This window comes from Muntiacus reevesi, chromosome 16 (assembly GCF_963930625.1).
Source record: "Muntiacus reevesi chromosome 16, mMunRee1.1, whole genome shotgun sequence".
Taxonomy (NCBI): Eukaryota; Metazoa; Chordata; class Mammalia; order Artiodactyla; family Cervidae; genus Muntiacus; species Muntiacus reevesi.
Window position 1 is genome coordinate 54,700,840 of NC_089264.1, and position 17,107 is coordinate 54,717,946.

General features: G+C 40.8%; 1 protein-coding gene across 3 annotated transcripts in view; it reads left to right on the forward strand.

Moving 5' to 3' along the window:
* Positions 1-425: 425 nt before the first annotated feature.
* KLHL5 (kelch like family member 5) overlaps positions 426-17,107 on the forward strand; it is an 83,325-nt gene continuing 66,643 nt past the window's right edge. For 2 of the 3 annotated variants that reach the window (XM_065907467.1, XM_065907468.1), the window contains exon 1: positions 426-684. The gene's annotated coding sequence lies outside the window, so the exon portion shown is untranslated. The remainder of the gene's footprint in view (positions 685-17,107) is intronic. The other variant, XM_065907469.1, reaches the window with a different exon arrangement.

Consider the following 17,107-nt stretch of genomic DNA (forward strand, 5'->3'; position numbering starts at 1 on the left):
AAAGCAAAACACACAGGCCGGCTCTCTGATCGCCTTCCAGCCCTGCAGAGGGACCTCTTCCTAAACTTCCACCCCCAGGAATTTTCCCTTATCCCAGTTTCAAGGGGCAGGAAACAACCGGAATCTTTGTCAGGGCCTCCGCGCCCCGCCCCCTCCCCCGAGCCCCACCCAGCCTGACGTCCCCCTCTCCCACAAGCGCCCCCGGCTGCCCCCCGCCGCTCCCCTTCCTTCCCGCACTGGCCGGGCCGTCGGCGCGCACCAGGCCGGGGGAAGGGAAACCACCAACCCCGCGGCGGCTGCGGCCTCCGGGGGCCAGGGGCCGACGGGGGGGCGGGGCCTGGCGGAAGGGGGCGGGGCCTGGCGGAAGGGGGCGGGGCGGGCAGCTGCTCGCGCCGCGCCGGGACTGCCGGGCTAGCGGGCCCCGACCCCCGGCCGCCGGCTCGCCCCCTCCCGCGCCGCCTGCCGAGCTTCTCGCCCCCTGGCCTCGCACCGCCTGACGGAGCAGGAGCGGCCCGCCGCGGGCCGGCCGGCGGCGGGCGTGAGGCCACCGGGAAGGGGTTGGGGGCGCCCGAGGGGCCGAGCATCCTTCCCCTCGGCCCGCCGGCCCCCGCCTCCCGCCGGCCCTCCGCCCGCCTGGCCGCCCCGCCCCGCCGTGACCCCCGGCCGCCTGCGGAGCGCGACGCGGTAAGTGCGACTTCCTCCTCGGCGCCGGGGAAGGGGCCGCGGCGGGTCGGCGGCGCACCGAGGCCCGCTCCCCGCCCCCACGCGACCCTCGCGCCGGGCCCTCGGGGAGGCGGCCCCGGTCGTGTGCCTCCGGAGGGTGGGCCAGGCGGGGACCTCCCGGGGCTCGAACCGCGGTCCGGCCTCCGGCCGCTCAGTCGCGAGCCCGGAGCGGCGTCTGGGCCGCTCTCGAGTTAAGCAAAGTTCTGGACGCGGCGTTTGCGGCCGGTGGGCTGCTGTCCAGAATCGGTGCTTCCTCCCCGTCCTCTTCTACCAATAAAACTTAACTGGAAACCATTCTGGATTTTTTTTTCCCCCCTTGTTACCCTGAGGCTACCATAAGCTAAGATTTTAAGTAATTGCCTCACCCTGGGAGTGTGGGAAATAAGAAAGAGACTTTATTTCAAGAAAAACCAGCGTGTCTGGTTGAAACTTTTTCATTTAGGCGTTTCAGTTCTGGTTGAAACTTTTTCATTTAGGCATTTCAGTCGTACGCAGAGATCAAAACATGACGAAGAAAGTTTGCTGTATTAACGAGTAAAGCATTTCTGCCGTCTTTATTGCCGATTCATTAAAAAAAATTTTTTAATGATACATTTACAAAATTCACAGTACAGAAGAGATACACTTTCTCGCCCCACCCAGCAACATTACCAGTTTCTTGCGCATTTTTCCAGAGATAATGTACATGCCAATCTCTTTGCTTCTTTAAAAAAAAACAACACGGAAGTATTGTGTATTAAGTGCCTAGCAGTTATTGGTACCCAATAAATGGCAATTGTCCTTCCGTTTAAAAAACAGTTTAATAAGTCTTTTTGATTATCAGACCGCTGAAAAACCAATAATGACCTCTTTGGATTTTAAGCATAGTGAATATGACTGTATTGTGAATGCGTATGTTCTGTTGGCTTCTCAAAGCTATGTAAATAGTTTTACACAAAGGTGACACTGATATTTCGGGGTACTGGGAAAGGTAGGGAGAAATCAGTATGAAATTGTAAGAAAGTAGAACTTGATGTATATAATAGTTACAAAAATGATTTAAGGCAACTTAGTGTCCATATGGTACTGTGGGGTAAAACAAAACTAAATGAAAAGTTGAAGCAGAGCAGGGAAAAAAAGTCAAGGGTAAGATAATACCAAGTGCCTAAGATCCTGAACTAGAGGCGAGTCACAGTTTTGGCTCTGAACATCGCTGGCAGCCAGGGGGAAGAAAGAGGAATAAAGTAAGTTTCAGTGTATTTCAAATTCTGAGATAAAAACAAACCAGTTCTTCTGCCTAAGCCCAGCATTTTCCAATAATTAGGCCTGAGAGGAAGGTTTTCTCATGGGGCCTAATAAAAAGAGATTGTTGTGATGCAGTTGACAACATTTTTAAAGTGTCTCTACAGAAACTGATGAATTTTGGATAACAATGTACTTCAGTGTAGAGCAATAGTAAGACTCTAAAGATAAGCTTTGTAAAGACGTTAAGCCTTTTATAATGATCCATTCATAATGTGTAGAGTTACCTAGAATAGTATTTCCCAAACTGTTCTGAGGCATGAGAAATCAGTAGTTTATTTCTTGAAATAAGATTTTAGCTTAAATAAGTTTGAGATAACAAATTTCAGTAGGTTTTTTTTTTTTTCTCAGTTTCTTGGCTAATGTTGCAGTTTACTTTTGTAAAGGGGGATGTATTGTGTGACCTCCAAATTTATTTGATATGGACCACAAATTGAAAACCACTGAACCTGTAGAAGTGGGTGGATTGCTTATCCTTCAAGCAATCTTTGTGAATATTTCTTATAGCTGAGATTTGATAAGAATGAGAGAGGAAAGGGCCTGAAGTTTACCAATTTATTAAGAGCCAAAGTAAAGATGAAAGTAAAAGTCACGATTTTAAAATGTGTGTATGTGCTCAGTTGTATCCAACGCTTTGCAGTCCCTTGAACTGTAATCTGCCAGGCTTCTCTGTCCATGGAATTTCCCTGGCAAGAATACTGGAGTGGGATACCATTTCCTCCTCCAGGGCATCTTCCCGAGCCAGGCATTGAACCAACATCTCTTTGCGTCTTCTGCATTGGCAGGTGGGTTCTTTACCCCTGCGCCACCTAGGGAGCCCAGAATTTTAAAATGTTTTACATCAAAGGAAACGACTACTTTCCCCCAGAGTTCTTTTACAGTTCCTCCTTGTTCTACAAATTGCCTGTTGGACCAAATGATCTCTAGAACTTCTTCCTGTTGTTCTGTGCTTCAGGGAGCTTGGGATCTTTGGAACTTGGGATCTTGAATTAAACTAGGTTTGGGCAAGTAGAACCCCTTAAAGGATGATTTTAATTATTCTTGGATATAGATACATTATTAACATTTGCTTTTTGTTCTAAACACTACTGGACTATTACTGTCAGACCTGGAATTCTGTAGCTATAAGACATCTTGGAAAGCGTGGTACATAATGGAGAGGGATTTGGAGCCAGAAAATCTGGGATTGTGCCATTAATGTGCAGGGTTGTTTCCAGTAAGTTTATGAACCTCTCTGAATCTGTTTCCTTATTTGTAAGATTAGAATGATGACAGCATGCAGTTCATTCAATGAATGTTGAGAGTCTAATAGGTACTGAGTAGTAGAAAAACAGCTTTAAGAGTGCAAATAAAATAATGTATCAAGAATCCTTTACTATAAATTATTTCCATTCCTGAGTATAGATGGCAAGTGTTTCAACAGCAAGAAATATCGTATCCAACTATATTTGGCCTGTTGAGTTTCCGATAGCAAGCAGTGAGAGTTGAGAGAATGAGGGATGACTCCGTTCAGTTCTTGTGTTTGGATTTGGAAACAGGATAATGAGGGACACTTCTATAAGAAAGTATTCTATAAATCAGTGCTCCCCATGCTTTTTGGCACAGGGATGGGTTTCATGAAAGACAGTTTTTCCACAGAATGGGCGGGGGGTGGTGTTGTCTCAGGATGAGTCAAGCACAGTACATTTATTGTGCGCTTTATTTCTATTATTACTACACCAACCCTACCTCAGATCATCATCAGGTATTAGATCCCGGAGGTTGGGGATACTCTGCTATAAATTATTCAATACTATGTAAAATGTTACCATCCTGAAGATAAGTTGAAGGCCAAAGGTATTCATTGTCTTCATTTATGTGCTCATGTCTTAGTGGTTTAAAACAACAAAAGATTGTTTCTCAGTCATGCTAAGTGTCCAGTTAGGGTCAGCAGGAGAGCTCTGTTCCAGTAGTCATTTAGCGCCCCGGATTGTGAGATGCTCATCTTAACACCTTCTTCCACGTTTATTAGGCGGGGGGAGGATGTGATAAATTGCACATTGGCTTTTAAAGACTTTTAATGACACATATAACTTCCACTGCCATTTCATTGGCCAAACAAGTCATATGACTGCAACCCAACTTCAAGGAGGAGGGGAAATGTAATTCTATCTTGTACCCAAAAAGAGGAGAATGGAGATAATCTTGGGATGGTCTTTTGGACTGCAACTAAGCAGACTTTGTAGTTCCATGAGTTAACACAGTCTGAATAAATCAAATCCAAACCATGTTTTTCAGTATTCTATTCAGGGAATAGAAAACAGCATTTCTTTGTGTATATGTAATCATAGAATTATGCTAATGAGAATTATAAAGAACATCTTTTATTAATTGGAACTGAAGTGCTTTTGAAAACTCCCAATTAGACAAAGTGTTTGGCCAAGTGAATTTCATTATTTTTTAATTATATGTCCATTCAGTAAACATTTGTTAAATGTGGTATCATATGAGGCCTTGTGTTAGATCCCCTGAGGGTAAAAAGCTGTATGGGAAGTTTACACCCCAACAGAAAACAGCTATAATTGAATTCTGTCTCCTTTTTTTCTCTTTAAAATAACATAAACAGAATCTTTTAATATAATAAAACTTGGTTATGTATATCTACATCATTACACTTTGCTTCTAATCATCTCTTTTGGTCTTAGGGCTTTTTTGGTGACGTTATAGAAAATTACTTAAACTAATGTAAACAGAAAGAGTGTTTTGTTGGAAAAGGGATATAGCTCTCTGTCCAAGAATCCAAGGGCAGGACGTGCAGTTGCTCAGAGGCAACTGGCATCTACAACAGAAAGTTAGGAGCTGGAGCTGCTTTTCCTCTCCATATCTATAATTTCTTGCCAGTGTCTCTCTCCACACATACACTTTATTCCTCTTTTCTCTGTTGGCTGGCTTTCTCTGTTCTGCTCTTAAATGGGTGCATTTAACCTAAGAGTTCACACACTTAAAGGAAAAGAATTAGAGCCTTTGGCCATTTCAGAAGAACTAATTTTTTCTAAGTGCCATATCTTAAGTGCCTTGGTTCTTAAGGTAATTTACTATCAGAGTCTGGAAGTGATAGAGTTGGCCCTAAAGTGTAACAAGTTAGGGTAATTGACAACTTTGTGATAGAGAGAGAGGCAGTTCTAATCGCTTAGGATGAAAGAAACCTGCAATGTCCATGAAAGCCCTACTACATAATTAACGTCAGCTGGCAAATCTAGTGGGACAGGCTGATTAGAATAATCTGGGTAAGAAGGTAGAACTGGAGCTGACTTGTAGGAACAACATCCCCTCCCAGAACGCTGGCAGATGCCATCTCCATTGTAATACTGTCAGCCATCTCTTCCCTCTCCCAAGGTACAGATTACTGAATTGTCTAACGCTTATAAATCACCTACTTCTGATGCTAATACAGGGCTCCCTTGTTTCTTCCCATGACTAATAATGCAGGAAGACTGCTTTTCTATTCTTTTCTATCCTTCAAATTGATCTGGACAGTCTCCTTGGACATTTTACCCTTTAACGTGCCATTGCTGTATTTCTCCACCAACTTAACCTATTTTTATTGTCAGTAAATTTCCATTCTTTTTCTCTGAACTGTGTACTTAGCTTTTCTACCAGAGTTTCCTTGCCATTCTTTACCTATGCAGTGTCTCCATTCATTTGAGTTGAAAAACATCCATAGCTTCACCTCAGCAGATGGCTGAAGGGATGGACTGTGGAGAGGTATATGTTACCTGGAAGAGGGCATCCCCAGGAGAAAAGAGTAACAACAGAGGAAGGTGAGTAAAAGCTGCGTATGAGATTAGGTGGGATTTATCAGGGCTATATGTTAGGCTAAAAAAGGCAAAAAGAGGAATGAGTTTGGGTTCAGATTGTAGAACATCTGCAACCTCATTTAAAATATTCTTAACAGTCTTGTTGCTGTGGAAATGATTGGGTTTTCTTGGGTTCAGACTTACAAAACTGCTATGGGCTTGTTTACTCAGAAGATATCAGAAAGGAACCACAGCTGGCTGGCAAGGCAGCATCACATATTCCTCATCAGTGCATGTGATCCTCACAGCAGGCCGTGTAAGCAGTTTATGGAGACACCTGGGAGACATCTCCCCACGTGAAAGCTTAGGTGCCAGGAAACAAACCTCACATCAGGTAGGTCCCAGAGCCGGCTTGGCTTAAAAAACCTCATGTCCCACAGGAGACACTGTCTCTTCTATGACTCCATAGATTTAACTTCAGGGTCCCCTCGAGGGATGTGCCAGTTTCGAGAGCTATCACACCTAGGAACGTCAAAGCCATGGCTGCTTATGAGGTATTTATAGTTCATTATAATTCCTCTGAGTCCAGATGCAAACTTACTAATCAGGGGGATCATTTTTACTTGAGGGATGTTGCCAGGTAACATAGTTAACATACCTACTTCATTAGATTGCCAAGGAAGTAGAACCACGAGAGCTAACTGAAGGTTGGTAGTAGAAGAGAAAAAGGTTTTACCCACACTTGTCATTATCCACAGTGTCTTCCATAGCCCTTTTCATTCGGGAAGTATTCAGTAATATTCATTTTGTTAACTTTAATGTTGTGTGTTTTAACTCTTTTCATGACAGGAAGTATGAGATAGAGGGAAATAGAGAAGAGAAAGGTAAGGCTGGAAGGTGGGCCGGGACCATTAGATTGTCAAAAACACTAAGTTCCATACTAGAGAGCTTGGCTTTTATTTTTTGGGGGTCGCGGGGTGGGGGAAGTTTTAACTAAGAGTGATGGGATCAAGAATTACACTTTGAAAGGTTAACTTTGGCTGTGGTATGGAGAGCAAATTAGAGATTTAGATTTGAGGACAGTTGGCTCATTTCTACTGAGTCTGCCCTTCTTTGGGCAGAGGGTCCTCTGATAAGCAGAAAGAAGGGAGACTCATTTCTGTGATCTGCAGAGTTTAGAATTACTGGACAGATTCTGCGTGGTACATTGGATGGAGGGGCCACACCACTCGTTTTTCTGAGTTTATTTGCCATCCCCTCTCCCAGTTTGGAGACTGGGAGTTTGAGAAAATGGCTCTGAACTGCCTGAGAACACTGGATTAACACTAAGAAATAACCCTTGCCTCCACTGATCACCACTGATCACCATGTGACTCACTTGGGTTGCCTTCTTTTGCTTTTTACCGGAGTTAAATTATAAAACAGGCATTTGGTGGCTTTTTCTCTTCTTTCCTTCTTGTTTTGTTTTTTAGTTCTTGGTTATAGGTCAAGCCAGGGAGTTTCTTTAATGGCTAACTGGTTTAACATTTGTAGTGATTAACCATTTCTAACTATAAGCTGTTGAGAAATGGTGCTTAACATTATTTTTCTCCTGTTGTTTACATTGACCTTTTTATCCTTTCCTTACCCAGCTTAACACTATTCTATCTAATATAAAATGCAGTTTGTAAAATCTGATTGGGCCTACAACAGAGTCAAGTTAATCTGTGATTGACACATTGTGTTCCAAGAACTCAGGCAGTTTTGCGTGGTTATATTAGTGTCTCAAGAGTACTGATGGCTCACTTTTTTCCATCACTGTAAAGCTACAAACAAGACAGAAACACTTACTGGATTTTGTTCAAGTCAGTAAAAAGCAAAATTATAGCTATCCAGATTATTACTTTCTATGGCACATAAGACAGCTGTGCGCATGCCAAACATAAAGCATCTGGCAGGAAGTTAGCAATGGTTTGCCATCATATTTATGGTATTAAGACGTTCATGCTTGTCACAACAAACATATATTCACAAAATCGGGAGTGGGCAGCAAGGAAATCTTTTTTACCTGTCACAAGTCAAAGGGCTATTTAAAAGTAAATATTTTCTTATTATTGGGCTTCCCTTGTAGCTTAGTTGGAAAAGAATCTGCCTGCAATGCAGGAGACCCGAGTTCGATTCCTGGGTCGGGAAGATCCACTGGAGAAGGAAATGGCAACCCACTCCAGTATTCTTGCCTGAAGAATCCCATGGACAGAGGAGCCTGGCAAGCTGCAGTCCCTGGGGTTGCAAGAGTTGGACCACTACTTAGTGACTAAACCACAACCACCATTTTGTTATAATTATGCCGTAGTCTTCAGAATATCAGTTGTGATAACTTGTATAGATAAGTTGGGGATACACAGTCCATAAATATTAATTTAGCTGAGTTTTTAAATGTTACTTGCTCTTCTGCTGTCTGTAAGTACTAATACACTGTTAAGAGATGAAAAGGTACTTTTGATATTAATGTGGGTCAGCACTTCATCCTATAAGAATTAGTGACAGGTTGGCAGGGAGCTTAAGTGGGGCAGGATCTGTGAGGCGTTTGTACTTGGTGAATAAATGCCACATTGGCACTTAATTGTAATAAAGTTGAACTTAATAGTATATTGTTACATTAGGAGTGATATGTTAAGTCTGTTCTATGGCTGTCTTCTAAGTAGCTAACCTTGATAACCTAGATATCAAATCAACTATACTCTGAATCTGCTTCCCAGTTTGGACAATGGTGGTAATTACCTACTCTACTTCTCACAAAGTAGTCATGAGCTGCAAATGAGAATACCTTAAAAATAAGAAGCAGTGGGTATCCTCAAGAGTGTATGGTCTTTCCAGTCAGTCCTGGATTCAAACTGAATCCTGCTACTCATCATTTATTAATATATATAATCCCACTTCATTTCAGTGGCCTCATCAGTTCAGTTGCTCAGTTGTGTCCAGCTCTGCGACCCCATGGACTGCAGCACACCAGGCTTCCCGGTCCATCACCAACTCCCAGAGCCTACTCAAATTCATGTTCATCGAAGCAGTGTGCCATCCAGCCGTCTCATCCTCTGTTGTCCCCTTCTCCTCCTGCCTTCAATCTTTCTCAGCATCAGGGTCTTTTCCAGTGAGTCAGTTCCTCGCATGAGGTGGCCAAAGTGTTGGAGTTTCAGCTTCAGCATCAGTCCTTCCAATGAATATTCAGGACTGATTTCCTTTAGGATGGACTGGTTGGATCTCCTTGCAGTCCAAGGGACTCTCAACAGTCTTCTCCAACACCGCAGTTCAAAAGCATCAATTCTTCAGCCTTCAGCTTTCTTTATGGTTCAGCTCTCACATCCATACATGTCTACTGGAAAAACCATACCTTTGACTAGATGGACCTTTGTTGGCAAAGTAATGTCTCTGCTTTTTAATATGCTTTCTAGATTGGTCATTGCTTTTCTTCCAAGCAGATATGCAGATGACACCACCCTTATGGCAGAAAGTGAAGAAGAACCAAAGAGCCTCTTGATGAAAGTGAAAGAGGAGAGTGAAAAAGTTGGCTTAAAACTCATCATTCAGAAAACTAAGATCATGGCATCCAGTCCCGTCACTTTATGGCAAATAGATGGAAAACAGTGACAGACTTTATTTTTGAGGGCTCCAAAATGACTGCAGTGTCCTCATATATAAGGGTAAAAGGGATGAACTCTGTTTCCCAAGTGACTGTAACAACCAAATGCCACATTCAGTGTAAAGTGTTGCACGTTACCTTGCACATTTACACATTCACAAAATGGTAGCGGCTGTTACAAATTCAAATTCTTTCTCGATACTTGTACACACTACCTCCTGAATCCCATTTAAATGAAGACAAAACCAAAGATGGAGGTGGTGAAGTGATTTGTTCAAATTATGCGCTAGCTGGTGAGAGGCTTGATTATTGGCTCAAGTTTTTTCTGCTGTGTCACTTAGGGTACCATTAATAAGTGATTGTGTGGGGCAGTGGGAGCAGAAACACCCCCACCAGCTACCTCTGCACTGGCTCATGGCTTTAACCTAATGCACGTTCTTCCCTCTGTAAAATGTACCTCCTGATCCTGAAGACCGAGGGATCACTCATGGCTGAGCAGGCTGCTCCAGGGCAGACCTGCGTGACTCTGGGCCTACCCGCTGAGTTGGGTACTTAGCGAAAGTTGCTTGTGTTTATTCACAAACCTGTTTCTAACTGTTATGCTTGTTACAGTAACTATTAAACATTAATAAACATGTAAATTAATGGGAGTGTAAGGAAATGACGTTTTTTATTCTTGAAAATTAAGTTGACTGCTTTGGTATATCATCTCAATATAAAGGAAACAATAAATCAGCTATCAAATTTGATGAAGCCTGGAAAACTGTAGAAGACTAGGGGGAAAATCCTCAAAGTCGAAAACAAAACCTATCAAAGTGTTCAAATCCATGGTCCAGCTAACTGGTTCTTTAGGCTGTTAGTGATTCTCAAGGAATCTCCAAGCCAGACTTCAACAGTATGTGAACCGTGAACTTCCAGATGTTCTAACTGGTTTTAGAAAAGGCAGAGGAACCAGAGATCAAATTGCAAACATCTGTTGGATAATAGAAAAGGCAAGAGAATTCCAGAAAAATGTCTAATTTATTGATTATGCCAAAGCGTTTGTGTAGATCACAACAAACTGTAGAAAATGCTTAAAGAGATGGGAATACCAGACCACCTTACGTACTTCCTGAGAAATCTGTATGCAGGTCAAGAAGCAACAGTTAACTGGACATGGAACAACAGACTGGTTCCAAATTGGGAAAGGAGAACGCCAAGGTTGTATATTGTCACCCTGCTTATTTAACTTATATGCAGAGTACATCATGCAAAATGCCAGGCTGGATGAAGCACAAGCTGGAATGAAGATTGCCGGGAGACATATCAATAACTTCAGATACGCAGATGACACCTCCTTATGGCAGAAGGTGAAGAAGAACTAAAGAGCCTCTTGATGAAGTGAAAGAGGTGAAAAACCTGGCTTAAATCAACATTCAGAAAACTAAGATGGCATCCAGTCCCTTCACTCCATGACATCTAGATGGAGAAACAGTGACAGACTATTTTCTCAGACTCCAGAATCACTGCAGATGGTGACTGCAGCCATGAAGTTAAAAGGCGCTTGCTAGTCAGAAGAAAAGCTATGGCTAACAGCATATTAAAAAGCAGAGATGTTACTTTGCTACAAAGGTCCATCTAGTCAAGGCTATGGTTTTTCCAGTAGTCATGTATGGATGTGAGAGTTGGACCATAAAGAAAGCTGAGCGCCAAAGAGTTGATGCTCTTGAACTGTGGTGTTGAAGACTCTTGAGAGTCCCTTGGACTGCAAGGAGATCCAACCAGTCCATCCTAAAGGAGATAAGTCCTGAATATTCCTTGGAATGACTGATGCTTAAGCTGAAACTCCAGTACTTTGGCCACCTAATGTGAAGAAATGACTCATTGGAAAAAACCCTGATGCTGGGAAAGATTGGAGGCAGGAGGAGAAGGGGACGACAGGAGGAGATGGCTGGGTGGCATCACCGACTCGATGGACATGAATCTGAGTAAACCCGAGAGTTGGTGATGGATGGGAGGCCTGGTGTGCTGCGGTCCACAGGGTCACCAAGAGTTGGATGTGACTGAGCGACTGAACTGAACTGAAGGAAGTAAGGAGCCCACACTGGAATGTAAATTAACTACATCACTAAGCACAGTGTTTGGATCCACTGACACTTTTTTCATGGTAAGACTTTCTCCTTGAAGGAAGCATGTTGCTTCCTGACCTGCATACAGATTTCTCAGGAGACAGGTCAGATGGTCTGGTATTCCTAACTCAGAATTTACCACAGTTTGTTGTGATCCACACAGTCAAAGGCTTTGGCATAGTCAATAAAGCAGAAGTAACATGTTTTTCTGGAACTCTCTTGCTTTTTGGATAATCCAATGGATGTTGGCAATTTGATCTCTGGTTCCTCTGCCTTTTCTAAATCCAGCTTGAACATCTGAAAGTTCACAGTTCACATGCTGTTGAAGCCTGGCTTGGAGAACTTTGAGCATTACTTTGCTAGCATGTGAGATGAATGCAATTGTGTGGTAGTTTGAGCATTCTTTGGGTTTGCCTTTCTTTGGGATTGAAATGAAAACTGACCTTTTCCAGTCCTGCGGCCACCGCTGAATTTTCCAAATTTGCTGGCATATTGAGTGCAGCACTTTCACAGCATCATCTTTTAGGATTTGAAATAGCTCAACTGGAATTCCGTCACCTCCACTAACTTTGTTCGTAGTGATGCTTCCTAAGGCCCACTTGACTTCTCATTTCAGGATGTCTTGCTCTAGGTGAGGGATCACACCATTGTGATTATCTGGGTCAAGATGATCTTTTTTGTACAATTCTTCTGTGTATTCTTGCCACCTCTGCTTAATATCTTCTGCTTCTGTTAGGTCCATACCATTTCTGTCCTTTATTGTGCCCATCTTTGCATGAAATATTCCCTTGGTATCTCTTGATTTTCTTGAGGAGATCTCTAGTCTTTCTCATTCTGTTGTTTTCCTCTATTTCTTTGCACTGATCATCGAGGAAGGCTTATCTCTCCTTGCTATTCTTTGGAACTCTGCATTCAGATGGGTGTATCTTTCCTTTTCTCCTTTGCTTTTCACTTCTTTTCTTTTCACAGCTATTTGTAAGACCACCTCAGACAGCTCTTGTGCTTTTTTGCATTTCTTTTTCTTGGGGATGGTCTTAAATCCTATCTCCTGTACAATGTCATGAACTTCCATCCATAGTTCTTCAGCACTCTATCAGATCTAATCCCTTGAATCTATTTCTCACTTCCACTGTATAGTCATAAGGGATTTGATTTAGGTCATATAGTGGTTTTCTCCACTTTCTTCAATTTAAGTCTGAATTTGGCAATAAGGAGTTCATGATCTGAGCCACAGTCAGCTCTTGGTCTTGTTTTTGCTGACTGTATAGAGCTTCTCCATCTTTGGCTGCAAAGAATATAATCAGTCTGATTTCGGTGTTGACCATCTGGTGATGTCCATGTGTAGAGTCTTCTCTTGTGTTGTTGGAAGAGGGTGTTTGCTATGACCAGTGCATTCTCTTGGCAAAACTCTATTAGCCTTTGCCCTGCTTCATTCTGTACTCCAAGGCCAAATTTGCCTGTTATTCCAGGTATCTCTTGACTTCCTACTTTTGCATTCCAGCCCCCTATAATGAAAAGGACATCTTTTTTGAGTGTTAGTTCTAGAAGGTCTTGTAGGTCTTCACAGAACCAGTTTCAGCTTCTTCAGCATTACTGGTTGGGGCATAGACTTGGATTACCATGATATTGACTGGTTTGCCTTGGAAATGAACAGAGATCATTCTGTCGTTTTTGAGATTGCATCCAAGTACTGCATTTTGGACTCTTGTTGACTATGATGGCTATTTCATTTCCTCTAAGGGATTCTTGCCCACAGTAGTAGATACAATGGTTATCTGAGTTAAATTCACCCATTCTAGTCCATTTTAGTTTGCTGATTCCTAAAATGTCGATGTTCACTCTTGCCTTCTCCTGTTTGACCACTTCCAGTTTGCCTTGATTCAGGACCTAACATTCCAGGTTCCTATGCAATATTGCTCTTACATCATCGGACCTTGCTTCCATCACCAGTCACATCCACAAGTGGGTGTTGTTTTTGCTTTGGCTCCATCCCTTCATTCTTTCTGGAGTTATTTCTCCACTGATCTCCAGTAGCACATTGGGTACCTACCGGCCTGTAGAGTTCATCTTTCAGTGTCCTATCTTTTTGCCTTTTCATACTGTTCATGGGGTTCTAGAGGCAAGAATACTGAAGTGGTTTGCCATTCCCTTCTCCAGTGGACCACATTTTGTTTATCTATCTATCTATCTATCTATCTATATGTTAGTTGCTCAGTCATGTCCACCTCTTTGCATCTAACATACATATATAGGATACAGTATCCTTCTTACTTAACCTATTTATGTTAATATTAACATTCATATAGTCACCTAGGCTTCCCTCATAGCTGAGTTGGTAAAGAATCTGCCTGCATTGCAGGAGACTGGGGTTCGTTTCCTCGGTCGGGAAGATGCACTGTAGAAGGAAATGGCAACCCACTCCAGTATTCTTGCATGAAGAATCCTGTGGACAGAGGAGCCTGGCAGTCTATAGTCTATGGAGATGTAAGAGTTGGACACGACTATGTGACTCAACCCCCATAGCCATCCATGTTTGAAAATGCTGTCTTCTTTGACCTCTTCCTATCCATTTGACATGGGCATTTTATAAGGCCTGACCCTGTAATAGGTTTTAACAGCCACTCTCCTTTCAGATCACATTTCTTCTAGCCAAGGTTACTATCCTGTCACCTCAAAGAGTTTTCTAACTGATTTTCCCATCAATGGCATCTTCCCTTACAAATCCATTCTTCACTTGCCAAATTAATTTTTTTTGAGGCATACTTAAATTCTCAACTCAAGAACCTCATCTTTTCCCAAATAAAAGACAATTAGTAAAGGTTTCATTCAAAACTCTCTTCTGCTGTATTTTAAAGGCCTTTCAGATGAAGGTCTGTACCATTAATTTAGTCATTTATTCTTTGGTCTAAATTCAGGAAATGTTTGAATGTTGTGCACTATACAAGTTGTTAGGAGTATAGTGACCCCTGCCCTGATGGATTTTACTGTCTATTTTCTCATCTTTGAGTTCTTTCTACATATAGCACAGTTAATTGAGTTTATATAATTACAGGATTCTTTTTTACCTTTATAATGTTTGCTTTTATGAGTTTGGAAAAGAGGTACAGAATATCTGATATATTTCTGGAATTAAAATTAAATCTCACATCTTTCCTGATCTAGGTACTTAACATTTTCTGCTATCACACATTTTAAAATTTTAGTGAAATTAAATGTCTTCAAATTGTTTAAATAAGCCAAATTCTGCTAAAAGACTTAATTTGACAGTTTTAAAAGTATCCTAGAATTACCAAACTTTAAAAGTTTCTTTGAAATCTTATGTAGTAACTTATTTTAGTTGAGAGGAAAACTGGGGAGGTGAAGTGCAGCTGAGTTAGGACAGTGAATTAGTTCCTGATGTGCTTTATGCCATATATATTACTGGTATATAAAACATATACCATATATATGTTTTATGACATATGTATATTTAGTATATATTGAAACGATAGGAATAGATTCATTAAAATTGATTACTCATAAAACAGACACTGTTGTTTGTGAAAACTCCATGTCAGAAAGGTTTGTATAATAGTGATTACCCCTATAAACCAGTTACTGGATGGCTGTAATTTGAATTGCTGAGTGAAGCCATAGCTTTGAAAGCCACACTGTTGAGTGAGCTCATCAGCAGTCTATCTTAATGACATCTCAGTGTTGCTATTGTCATATTGAATAACTTCATCTTTTATATTCACAAACTTAATATTTGAGCAGTTTTGAAGCAGAAGTTGCATGTGGATTCCTTAATTACATTTTGAAAAATGTATTCATAATTGACACATCTATTTTAAACAGTGTGTGACCCTTTGTATCCCAAGTTTAAGTGAAGCAAAGTTGTTAAAACAAGAGTTACAGAATGTAATTTGATAATCAATTTGAAAAAAATGTTATGTAAATCTTAAAAGACATTTGTTGTTTAGCCAATAGATGTCAAAGTGATAAAAATTTTTATACCCAAAGAACAAAATAGAAAAAAAGAAATTCTTAGAGTAATATGTTGTGAATTTTCTAAGTTGAAAAAATACTAAAGAGGTTTTCTCACCAGCAGTAAATGTTTTCTAATGTTCTTTTTAACATTCAATTCTTAAGTTTATTTTATAATTCCAGAAGTGTACTTTTCAAGTATATGTCTTTTATTATTGCTCTTATAGCTACTGGATTCATTCATTCATTAGAGAAATATTTATTCAGCATCTGTCTTTCAGATACTGTTCTAAATGCTAGGTACAGCTGTGAGCCAAAGTTCTACCGCAGTTAATTTGTCGTGAGCATAAAAGTAACAAGGGAATAAACATCTAATATGCCTGATGGTGACAAGTGCTTTTAAAAAAAGGAAGAGGGTCAAGGAGATAGTGATGATGGATCTAATTTTTATGTGTAACCCTTGCAAACCATTTTGATAATTTAACAGTGTAATGACTTTAGATATGTATTGATCTTTCATCAGTAGTTATTCCAAGAAGTACTTCTCATCAGAATTGCATAAATTTTTGAGTGAAACAATATGATATTGTATAGTAAAAGTTACTGGGACAGAAGAAAAAGTGTTATTTAAATAAACTCTGAATTCCATGCCATGAAAACATTGATGCTTAAGTTTACTACATTACATATTTTTCATAAGGAAAATATTGGCCCAAGAATTCAGTGTTAACACTGGGAAGTAGTTCTATAGACCCTTTTCTATCATGGTGACTATAGCAAGCTACTTTATCAATAGATAATCTTCAATAGATGTTGTTAAAGTGAAGATTTTTTCCCCAAAATACATATCCAGGCTTAAGCTTAGGCAGAAATTGTTAGAGACCAAGCTATGAAGGATTTTCCAGCAAACTCTGTCTTTGAGGAGAATTTTCCAACTTTGCTTACCTAAATTCTCTACATTTGTCATCATTACCCTTATTCAATTTGACATTTAAAATTTTTCTTGTATTGATTATTAGAGGAGAAACTAAAGAATTAAGAAATAAAATAACAGAATTAGATCTTTTATTTTAAATATTTTATTTTAATGGTTATATTGTCCTCTAAGTTCTAATTTTTCTTTGATTAAACTTGCTAGAAGGGAAGAGATTTTTAGAGCTAGGTCTCTAATTCTTTTTATTTCTTAATTCTTTAGTTTCTCCTCTAATCTTTATTATTTCATGACTCCTTCTGTTAGAGGGATTTTCAACTTGAATAGACGGCTTAGTGCATGTCTTTTCTTTCCTTTTAAAATAACCGATGCATTTAGAAAGTCACAGTCTTATGGTAGAGGAATTATCCCACCTACAGTGACTATCCAAGCCATCCACTATGCTTAGGTACCATCCCTTTTTCTTTTATCAAAGTCTTGCTTTTTTTGCTCTAGTGCTCCCACCTACAATCATCAGTCTCACCTTCCTGTTGGATCATTCTCATCCTTCTAATATGTTCCATATATTTAAGATCAACTAATACGTAGAAAAAATACATCCGTTACCTTGATTCCTCTCAATTCTTCAGCCATTATCTCATTCCACAGCCTCACCGTGGATGGAGCAGAATTTTCTGAAGGTGTTGTCTGTACATGCTGTCTC